The following is a 9,873-nucleotide window of genomic DNA, read 5'->3' as shown; positions in this document are numbered from 1 at the left end:
ACGGGGTTACCCAGTATTCATGTGAGCCCACTGCCAAAGACAAAACATACAGTGGCACTTCCTCTTGCGATGAGGCGTCACCTTGATCATCCTGGGTCTGCTCTAGGGTATGCAGGGTTCCACTTTTTGTCAGCCAGACCACCGGCCTCTTTTTCTTTTGTTTACAGGCATACTCAACGTGTCCCTTTTTGCCACAGTGTCGACACACCAGGTCCTTACACCAGCATTCTGATGCCTGGTGACCCGGCTTACCACAGTGGTAACATTCTTGACTCTGCACAGTTTTGTGGGTCTGTTCTTGTGACACTTTTTGCACCCTAGGGGATGCACCGATGTATTGCGCCTCCCTTGTAGCCAGTTCCATGGAGACAGCAATATCAACAGCCTTCTGTAATGTAAGCTGAGCCTCTATCAGTAGGCACTTCTGGATAGCTTCACTGTAGAGGCCACACACTAACCTGTCACACAGGGCATCATTTAACATCTCTTTAAATTCACAGTGTTCTACTAGCTTTTTTAAAATTGCTACAAATTGTACAACTGTTTCATCTTCCTTTTGGTCTCTTTTGTGGAACCTATATCTTTCAGCAATTACCAGTGGTTTTGGAGAAAAATGGGACCCCAGGATTTCCACAATGTCACTGTAAGTTTTAGTCTCAGGCTTAACAGGGTGTAGTAAGCTGCGTAGCTGGGCTGGGCTATCCCCTAATAATCTAACTGAGTTGCCATAGCAACAAAAACCATGACAACCAAATACACAACAGCTGGGGTTGCTGGGGATTGGGGACAGGGGTGCTAGCCTGGGGCAGGGGGGCCCCGGCTGTGGTGGGGCTCTGCAGCTCTGGGCTCCAGGGTGGGAGGGGGCAGAAGAGGAGAGGCGTGGTCTCAGGTGGAAGGAGCAGGGGCTAGCCTCCCACAACTTCTGGTTCATCCGCCAACCATGCTGGTTGGGATTTTCACAAGAGCCTAAATGACTTAGAAACACAAGTGAATGGAACACACTGGATTCCCGTTAGAGGAAAGTAAGTACCTTGAGGGATGTGTCACTAAGGTAAGAAGAACTGCAGACACCTACACCAATCAAAGCCATTTGGGCTACGGAAGGGTGACCACTTCTAGAGTCTGAAAAGCTGAAAGCTGAAAGCAAGCTACAATGCCCTGCAATGCTGACTAGAACTGCAGACGGCAACCCAAAGCCATTCTGCCTTGATTGGTACAATAAGCATGAAGTTGTTCTTCTTAGGGCTGGTCTATACTCGGGGGAGCGATCGATCTAAGATACACAACTTCAGCTACGCTAGTCACGTAGCTGAAGTCAAAGTATCTTAGTTCGACTTACCTGGCCGTCCTCACAGTGGCAAGTCGACTGCCGCGGCTCCCCCATAGACTCCGCTTACTCCTCCTGCCGAGGTGGAGTACGGGCATCGATTTGGGGATCGATTTATAGCATCTAGATGAGACGCGATAAATCAGTCCCTGATAGATCGATTACTACCTGCCAATCTGGCGGGTAGTGTAGACGTGGCCTTACTGTGTGTGTCTTGATAGCTGGGTGAGTAAGACAAGCAAACAGGAATGAAAATCACAGCTCTTTTGACAGCAACAGAGTCTCTTTTGTCTTATAAGAAGAAACAAAGCAGCTGGGTGGACTTTGGACAATCCTGAATCAAAGCAATCTGAACACTACTTCCACGTAAAGTCATGGAGCAGAGTTTCACCCAGGATAGCTATCCTGGGGAGGGACAACATGGACAGGAGTTGTGCTCCCTGTAAAGATGTATGCCAGATGAAGGGATTCATGGTACCAAGAATGCTTTCCTTGTCTTGGGCCAGGTTGTCTGCCTTGTCCCAAACAGTGCAACTGCCCTGGAGACTCGTGGATGGAGATGCAGCCACTCACATAGGTGGGCCCTGCTTATTACTAGCTTTGAAGATCAAACCCAAGGACTCAACAGGCAGTGGAAGCCAACTAGGAGTCAGTGGAGCAGTGGGGTGAAGTGCTCATGTCAGCCTCACATGCAGGTTCCTTTGACATTCGGACCAGGAGGCAGTGAATTGCGGCTGGAGTGCTGAATACATAGATACCTGGGACCAAGTCCTTCCCAGCAAGCTGAAGATGGAAGCAGGTGCTTTCTCATCAATGACATCACCTGATCAGCTAGCCCAGCGATGAGTTAAGCAGGACTCCAGGGTCCACCCCCCGTTGAAGGAGGTGCAGCTGGCTCCACTCTCAGGTAGCAGATCTCTCTCAGAACGTTGTGCTCCAGGGGTTTTGAAGTGCGGTTTTTTGTTTTGTTTCTCTGCTAGCTCTACAAGTATGCTTGTGCGGAGACTTGCCCACTTGTCCCTGGAAAGCCCCCTGAGCCATGGGACTGACGTCAGAATATAACCAGCTGTCAGACACTGGAGATTAAAACTTGGCAGGCTACACTGAGCGAGCATTCACACCTGGTTGGGAAGGTGAACAACATTCTCTCATTGAACAGGAACAGACACATTGCCTCAATGGGCTATGCCACTCACGGACCCTTCGCCAGGGCCCGATCCAGCCCCGCAGTGCAGTCAGGGCCGGCTGCAGGCACCAGCATTCCAAGCAGGAGCTTGGGGCGGCAGTCTGCAAGGGGCGGCAGTCCGTGTGTTTTTGCCCCCAAGCAGCGCGCCGAATTGCCACCATGGATGACAGGGGCAGTCCGTGTGCCCTTAAGGCGGCTTGCGTGTTTCGCAGCGGCAGCAATTCGGCAGCAGCTTCTATGTTCAGCTGCCCGTGGCGGCGGCAATTAGGTGGCTTCTGTCTTCCAGCTGAAGACAGAAGCTGCCACTGAATTGCCGCCACCGCGGAAAAGTGCGTGCCACCCTTATGGCACACGGACTGCCCCCGCCATTCCCGGCGGCAATTCGGCGTGCTGCTTGGGGTGGCAAAAACAGTAGAGCTGGCCCTGAGTGCAGTGCTGGCTGTAAGGTCCTGCAGATGCCCCTGCATAGCCTACCCACACCAGAGGCGGCTGTGCTGGAAGGAGAGGATCCCCTGCTTGGACACTATGTCTCTTCTTCTTGGGCATAGGGGTCAGAAGGCCTGGGGACTAGGTGGACCCTTGACAACCCCCCGCCGCCATGGCTCCAGCTCACATAAGCTGTGTCGGCACCCCCGGGGCTATCCACTGCACCAAGATCTGTCCCAGGACACAGTTTTTACCTTCTCTGCTCCACCAGAGCATGGTGAAAACCAAGAGGCAGCGTGTGACCTGCAGAGGCGTCATCTGTCCCCTGGTCTGCTCCTGGGGTGGTGCAACAACATGCTGCCCCTTGTGCAGACTTGTGGCAAAGCTACAATTGAGCCCAAAGTCACTTGTGACTGGCCAGATCCCAAAGGATCCGTCCCAGACAGTATGAGAGAGGCCCATGGGGTTAGCTTGGCCCAGGGCAGCTCCTTCTGCATAGAGCTTTAAAACCATGACAGCAGAAGGGATAGAAACACACTCATTGATGCCAACCCAGCTTTGTGCACCTCGTCGAGGGAATCTCTGCACCACTGCAGGGTGGCAGAAACACAAGGAACATCAGACTAGATGCTAAACACAAAACAGCAGGAAGGCACGTGCTGATCTCTAGCCCACACTGCCCCCTTTGCATGGCAATATTCAGCCATCAAAGCCAGCCTGGACTTAGAATCCTCCTGCACCTCTGACTGCACACAGCCCTTCCCTCTCCCTCGCTCCTGACTGGACATGCATGCTCTGCCTTCCTGGGGTCTGTGGACGTGGGCTAGGAAAGGCAGCCGTGAACAGAAGGCTCTTTGATGAGTGTCTTTCCTGCCCTCCAGCTAATGAGGTAGAACAACAAGGGTGGAAATGCAAACAAATGCCAAGCAGGAGCATTTCCTTGCATTTCCCCATCTAGGACGGTCACCATTCTGTCCCTGGAGAGCTGGGTGAGATCCGAGATCTTCTCAATTCAGGGATTTCAGCGGATGAGGATTTGCACAACCAGTTTCTCGGTTTAGTCCACACTGCTTTGCATTTTGGGTAGGACCAAACCCCTCAGTTCAACATGCTGCCAGGACCATGCCCAGGCTAATGAAACTTGGCAAACTTGCCAATGAATCCAGGGCCGAGCTTCACATTTCCAGGTGGTTTGGGGTTTCATTACAAATATTTTCCAAATTTTTTTGTGTATTGATATACAAGCAAGCAGGGTCAGGGGCACCAGAAGGCGGGTTTCCAAGCTCTGAACAAAGATGAAATCTATATGTATTTGACGGAGCAAGCTGCAGCTGAAGATTCTGCTGCCTTTGCCTCCTAGTGATGTGGAGATATGTCTAGGCTTAATATCTCAGTTGCAAGGAAGCCATGTCCATATTTCTGTGTCATTGGAAGGTCCCGCTTCCGAGTTTCACTAGTTGGGGGCTAAAGGTGATGGCTAGTGGCTCTGTCAGTTGAAGAGTACCCAGAAGTCACCTACTACAGGACAGGCCCAACAAAGAAAGTAACAGAACGCCCCTAGCCATCACCTTCAGCCCCCAACTAAAACCTCTCCAGCGCATCATCAAGGATCTACAACTATCCTGAAGGATGATCCCTCACTCTCACAGATCTTGGGAGACAGGCCAGTCCTCGCTTACAGACAGCCTCCCAACCTGAAGCAAATACTCGCGAGCAACCACACACCACACAACAAAAACACTAACCCAGGAACCTATCCTTGCAACAAAGCCCGTTGCCAACTCTGTCCACATATCTATTCAGGGGACAACATCATAGGACCTAATCACATCAGCCACACTACCAGAGGCTCATTCACCTGCACATCTACCAACATGATATATGCCATCATGTGCCAGCAATGCCCCTCTGCCATGTACATTGGCCAAACCAGACAGTCTCTACGTAAAAGAATAAATGGACACAAATGAGACGTCAAGAATTATAACATTCAAAAACCAGTTGGAGAACACTTCAATCTCCCTGGCCACTCGATTACAGACCTAAAAGTCGCAATATTACAACAAAAAAGCTTCAAAAGCAGACTCCAACGAGAGATTGCTGAATTGGAATTAATTTGCAAATTGGACACCATCAAATTAGGCTTGAATAAAGACTGGGAGTGGATGGGCCATTACACAAAGTAAAACTATTTCCCCATGTTTATTCCCCCCCGCCCCCACCTTACAGTTCCTCACATCACCTTGTCAATTGCTGGAAATGGGCCATTTTCATTACCACTACAAACAGTTCTTTTTTTCTCCTGCTCATAATAGCACACCTTAAGTGATCACTCTCCTTATAGTGTGCATGGTAACACCCATTGTTTCATGCTCTGTGTGTGTGTGTGTATATATATATATATATAGCTTCCTACTGTATTTTTCACTACATGCATCCGATGAAAGTGGGCTGTAGCCCATGAAAGCTTATGCTCAAATAAATGTGTTAGTCTCTAAGGTGCCACAAGTACTCCTGTTCTTTTTGCTGATACAGACTAACACAGCTGCTACTCTGAAATGCTGGGAGTTAGTCTGGAACTAGAGGGGACTGAAAACCAGAGAGGCTAGAGCATGGGAAGCTGGCACATCACGCCCCAGGAGCCCAGCACCTCCACCATGCCTGTGTGGACTGACTGGGCAAGAGTTAACTTTTTGGTATCTGGACTAAAATACAGGAATCTGATCCAGCTGTGCATGGCACATGGCCCAATTCTGACTACACAGCTACATGGGCTGGGCTTTCAGAGGAGCTTCTGGTGGTCAACTCCATCAGGCCCTTTAGAAAATTCCTAGGCACAATTCTTAGAGCATTGCCCCCCTGCCTCCTGTGAACAATAATCCCCACTCTCAGGGGCTCTCTTTCTTTGCACATATTTATGGGAAACATTTTCAAGCATAGGTGCTGGAACTAGGGGTGCTGTGGGGGCTGCCGCACCCCCTGGCTTGAAGTGGTTTCCATTATATCCAGGGTTTACAGTTCGGTTCAATGACTCTCAGCACCCCCACTGTATACATTGTTCCAGCACCCCTGTTTTCAAGTATTTCTGCAACTTCACCAGCTAGTAGCAGCTTGAGGCAGTTCCAGTCTGCGAAAGCATTTCCCCCAGCAACTGCACAAACAGCTCTTGGGTGTGAGGGTTGAGTGTTCAGCTACATCCCCCGCTAGCTCCCTTCTCACTTCCGGTGGATATCACCCCCAGACAGTGACGTCTGCAAGAGGTTCCCCCGGAGCCGCGGGACTGGCGACTGGCAGTGTGCACCCTGCGGCATGCCGCCGTGCTTGGGGCGGCCAAATTCCTAGAGCCGCCCCTGCTTCTGCCCCAGCTACCCAGCCAGCTCTTTTGCAATCTGGAGCTGCCCTGCGAGGGCCAGTGACTGGACAGGATAGGCTCTAGGTGGCAGTTATATACCCCAGCCTCAGGCTCCCACCCAGGGCTCATCCTCTTTCAGTGCCATTCTTCTCCTGACTACAGCAGCCAGGACAGCAGCGAGCAGGGCCGGCTCCAGGCACCAGCTGAGCAAGCTCATGCTTGGGGCGGCAGATTCTACGGGGCAGCATCCTGCCCAATTCTAGGGTGGCACGGCTGCTTTTTTTTTTGTTTTTGTTCGCTGCTCTGGCCGCCCTGTAGGGGACGGCGGTGCAGAGGAGGGGAGCACCCTGCAGCAAACTCGGCAGGGCAGCCCGTGTCCTTCCCTCCCCACCGACTGGAGCGGAGCGGAGCCCTCCTGGCAGGTGGCACGGCGGTCGGGGCCGCGTGGCGAGCGCCCCGCTGAAGCGCTGGCTGCCCCCCTTCTCTCTCTCCCCCCTGCTCCTTCCCCTTCCCCCCATTAGACCAGGCACGCACTCTGCAGCACAGGGAGTCCCCTGGCTCCGGCCGCCCTGTAGGGTTTTTTATTTTGTTTTCCCCTGCTTTGCCAGCCGCGCCGTTATTTCTCCCCCCGCCCCCCTGCTTTGCTGCTCCAGCCATGCCGGTTTTGTGTTGTTCCCCCAGCCCGCTTTGCTGCTCCAGCGGCACCATGTCCCCCCACCACACTTTGCCACTCCAGCCGTGCCGTGTTCCCCCCCCCCCGCTTTGCTGCTCCAGCTGTGCCATGTTCCGCCCCCCCCCCCGCTTTGCCGCTCCAGCTGCACCGTTTTTCCCCTGCTTTGCTGCTCCGGTGGCCCCGCCCCCCCCTTTTTTTTTGTTTGGTGCTTGTCTGAACAGTTCTTTTCTGCTCCCTGCAGTTTAACTTTTGTGCTCAGCTGGAAGCATTTCCTTTGGCGTTGATAGGATCTATCAATTCAACCCACCTCTTAAATCATTCTTTGAGTATATCAGCTAAGCCCATTCAGTAGAGGTAAATTGCAGGGAAGAAACCTGCCTTGCAACGGTGATGACCTCACCTCACTGTTCAGTAAACAAAAGACTCAGTCAGCCTAAGGCAACACTGCAGCAGGAGTGTAAATATCCTGCCAACATTTACTGAACCAAGCACGATATATTGTGTAGGGACTACTCATGCTGAGAGGAAAAATTCCTGCTCAAGCGATCTGCCCTCACGTTCCGGGTGCCCAGTAGGTGAAAGGCTTTTAGGTGGATGTTGTGGGCTATATAGAAGTCCCAACAGGCTGAGAGGACGGAGGATCGGGCCCTGCCTTGCCTGTTGATATAGAACATCAAGGCCGTGTTGTCCATGAGAACCTTGACTATCTTGCCCTTCAGGTGCGAACGGAAGGCCATACACGCCAGCCGCACCGCCCTGAGTTCCTTGACATTTATGTGAAGGGTCAGGTCTTGCGGAGACCACAGGTCATGGGTCTGAAAATTCCCCACATGGGCTCCCCAGCCCAGGTCCGATGCGTCGGACACCAGGTCCATGGACGGGGCCCTGTCCCTGAATGGGACCCCCTCGGAGCATGTTGCTCAGTGTGGACCACCACCATAGGGAGGCAGCCACCAAGTTCGGCACGGTGAGGACCTTGTCCAACCTATCCATGGCTTGGGAGAACCGCGAGGCCAGCCAGAGTTGTAGGGGCCTCATCCTCAGGGGCGGCTCCGGGGGACCTCTTGCAGATATGCCTGCGGTGGAGCCGCGGGACCAGCAAACCCTCCGCAGTCATGCCTGCGGGAGGTCCACTGGTCCCGCGGCTCCAGTGGACCTCCCGCAGGCATGACTGCGGAAGGTCCGCTGGAGCCGGCTGCCACCCTGCCGGCAAAATGCTGCCCCAAGCACGCGCTTGGCGTGCTGGGGTCTGGAGCCGGCCCTGCTCATCCTGAGCCTGGCATGGCAGACCACATACGTGCACGCAGACAAGTGACCTAGCAGCTGCAGGCAGGACCTGGCTGTTGTCACTGGGAACCTTACGATCGAGTTGATGAGCCCTTTCATGGTCTTGAACCTATCTGGGGGGAGAGAGACCCTGGCTGATGTTGAGTTCAGGAGCGCCCCGATAAACTCTATGCATTGGACCGGGACTAACATGGACTTGGTGTTGTTTACCAACTTGGTAGTGATTCTGTTCTACCACAAAATGGAGGAACTGCCTGTGCCCTTCGAATATGTGGATGTGGAAATACGTGTCCTGTAGAACAAGGGCTGCATACCAATCCCCGGGATCCAGGGAGGGGATGATGGAGACCAGGGAAACCATGCAAAACTTGAGTTTTACCAAGTACTGGTTCAGACCTCGCAGGTCCAGTATGGGTCTGAGTCCCCCTTTGGTCTTTGGGATAAGGAAATACCGAGAGTAATACCCCTTGCCCAGGAACTCCTTGGGCACCTCCTCTATCGCTCCTAGTTCCAGGAGCTGCCCGACCTCCTGTTCGAGCAGAGCCTCGTGCGATGGGTCCCCCAAGAGGGACAGGGGTGGTTGGGTGGATAGGAGGTAAACTGGAGGGTGTAACCTCGGGAGATGGTGTTGAGGACCCAACGGTCTGAGGTGAGCCGCAACCACTCCAGGAGGAACACACAATCAATTGGAAAAGGGGAGCTTTATTGGGGGTGGATCCTGCTGAAAACTGTCAGAGTACCCCCGAGCGTCCCGTCAAAACTGCCTTTTACCCGCCTGCTGGGGGGCAGGCTGGTATTGTCTTTGTGGGAGTTTCTTATAGTCCTATTGCTTCTTGTGGGCGGCCTCGTATTTTAGGAGGGCAGCCTGGGCGGGAGCCTGCTGTGGCTTAAACTTGGGTTTTGCTGGAGCAGGGACATAGAGGCCCAGGGTCTGGAGGGTCGTGCAGGAGTCTTTCATGCCGTGCAGCCTTGTGTCTGTTTTCTCAGCAAACAGAGCCTTCCCGTCAAAAGGGAGATCCTGCATCGACAACTTCACTTCACTTCACTGCATAGCCCAGAGAGCAGGAGCTATGATGCTTGTCTCACGGACACCGCCGAGGCCATGGACCGTGCGGCTGTGTCCGCTGCATCCGAAGCAGCCTGCAGAGACGCCTTTGCGGCAGCTGCCCCTTCCTCCACGAGTGCCTTAAACTCCTTTCTATCGTGCTCCCGGAGGGAGTCCTCGAACTTGGGGAGGGATCCCCAGAGATTAAAATTGTAGCAACCCAGGAGAGTCTGAAGGTTTGCTACTCTCAGCTGGAAGCTTGACGACGAATAAATTTTTCTCCCAAAAGCATCCAGCCTCCGAGAGTCTTTGTTCTTTGGGGTCGGGGCTGGCTGCCTGTGTTGCTCCCTGTGGTTGACCGACTCGGTGCCATTGCAAAGAGGGAGGCTTTCCAGTCCTCTTGGCCTGCCCCGTGGAAGGGGAGCGGTGCCGACTAGTCGAAGGTACCAGAGGGTCTCCGCGCACCAACATTGTGGTGCCAGGTACCTGATTGGAGTGGTGTGCTGGGGTTGGGGCCAGTGCCAACTCCATCAAGATGGCCCGGAGTCTAATGTCCCTTTCTTTTTTAGTCCAGCGC

General features: G+C 53.3%; 1 long non-coding RNA gene across 1 annotated transcript; it reads left to right on the top strand.

The window, feature by feature from the left end:
* The first annotated feature begins 804 nt into the window (after positions 1–804).
* LOC120372333 lies at positions 805–9,587 on the top strand. The gene is made up of 2 exons (XR_005584903.1): positions 805–1,022; positions 9,239–9,587. It is a non-coding gene; the product is annotated as an uncharacterized LOC120372333 (long non-coding RNA).
* Positions 9,588–9,873: the final 286 nt, after the last annotated feature.

The sequence above is a fragment of the Mauremys reevesii genome, linkage group 9 (genome assembly GCF_016161935.1).
Source record: "Mauremys reevesii isolate NIE-2019 linkage group 9, ASM1616193v1, whole genome shotgun sequence".
Lineage (NCBI taxonomy): Eukaryota > Metazoa > Chordata > Testudines > Geoemydidae > Mauremys > Mauremys reevesii.
Note: the sequence above shows the minus strand (reverse complement) of the source record. Positions and strands in the feature narration are given on the sequence as shown.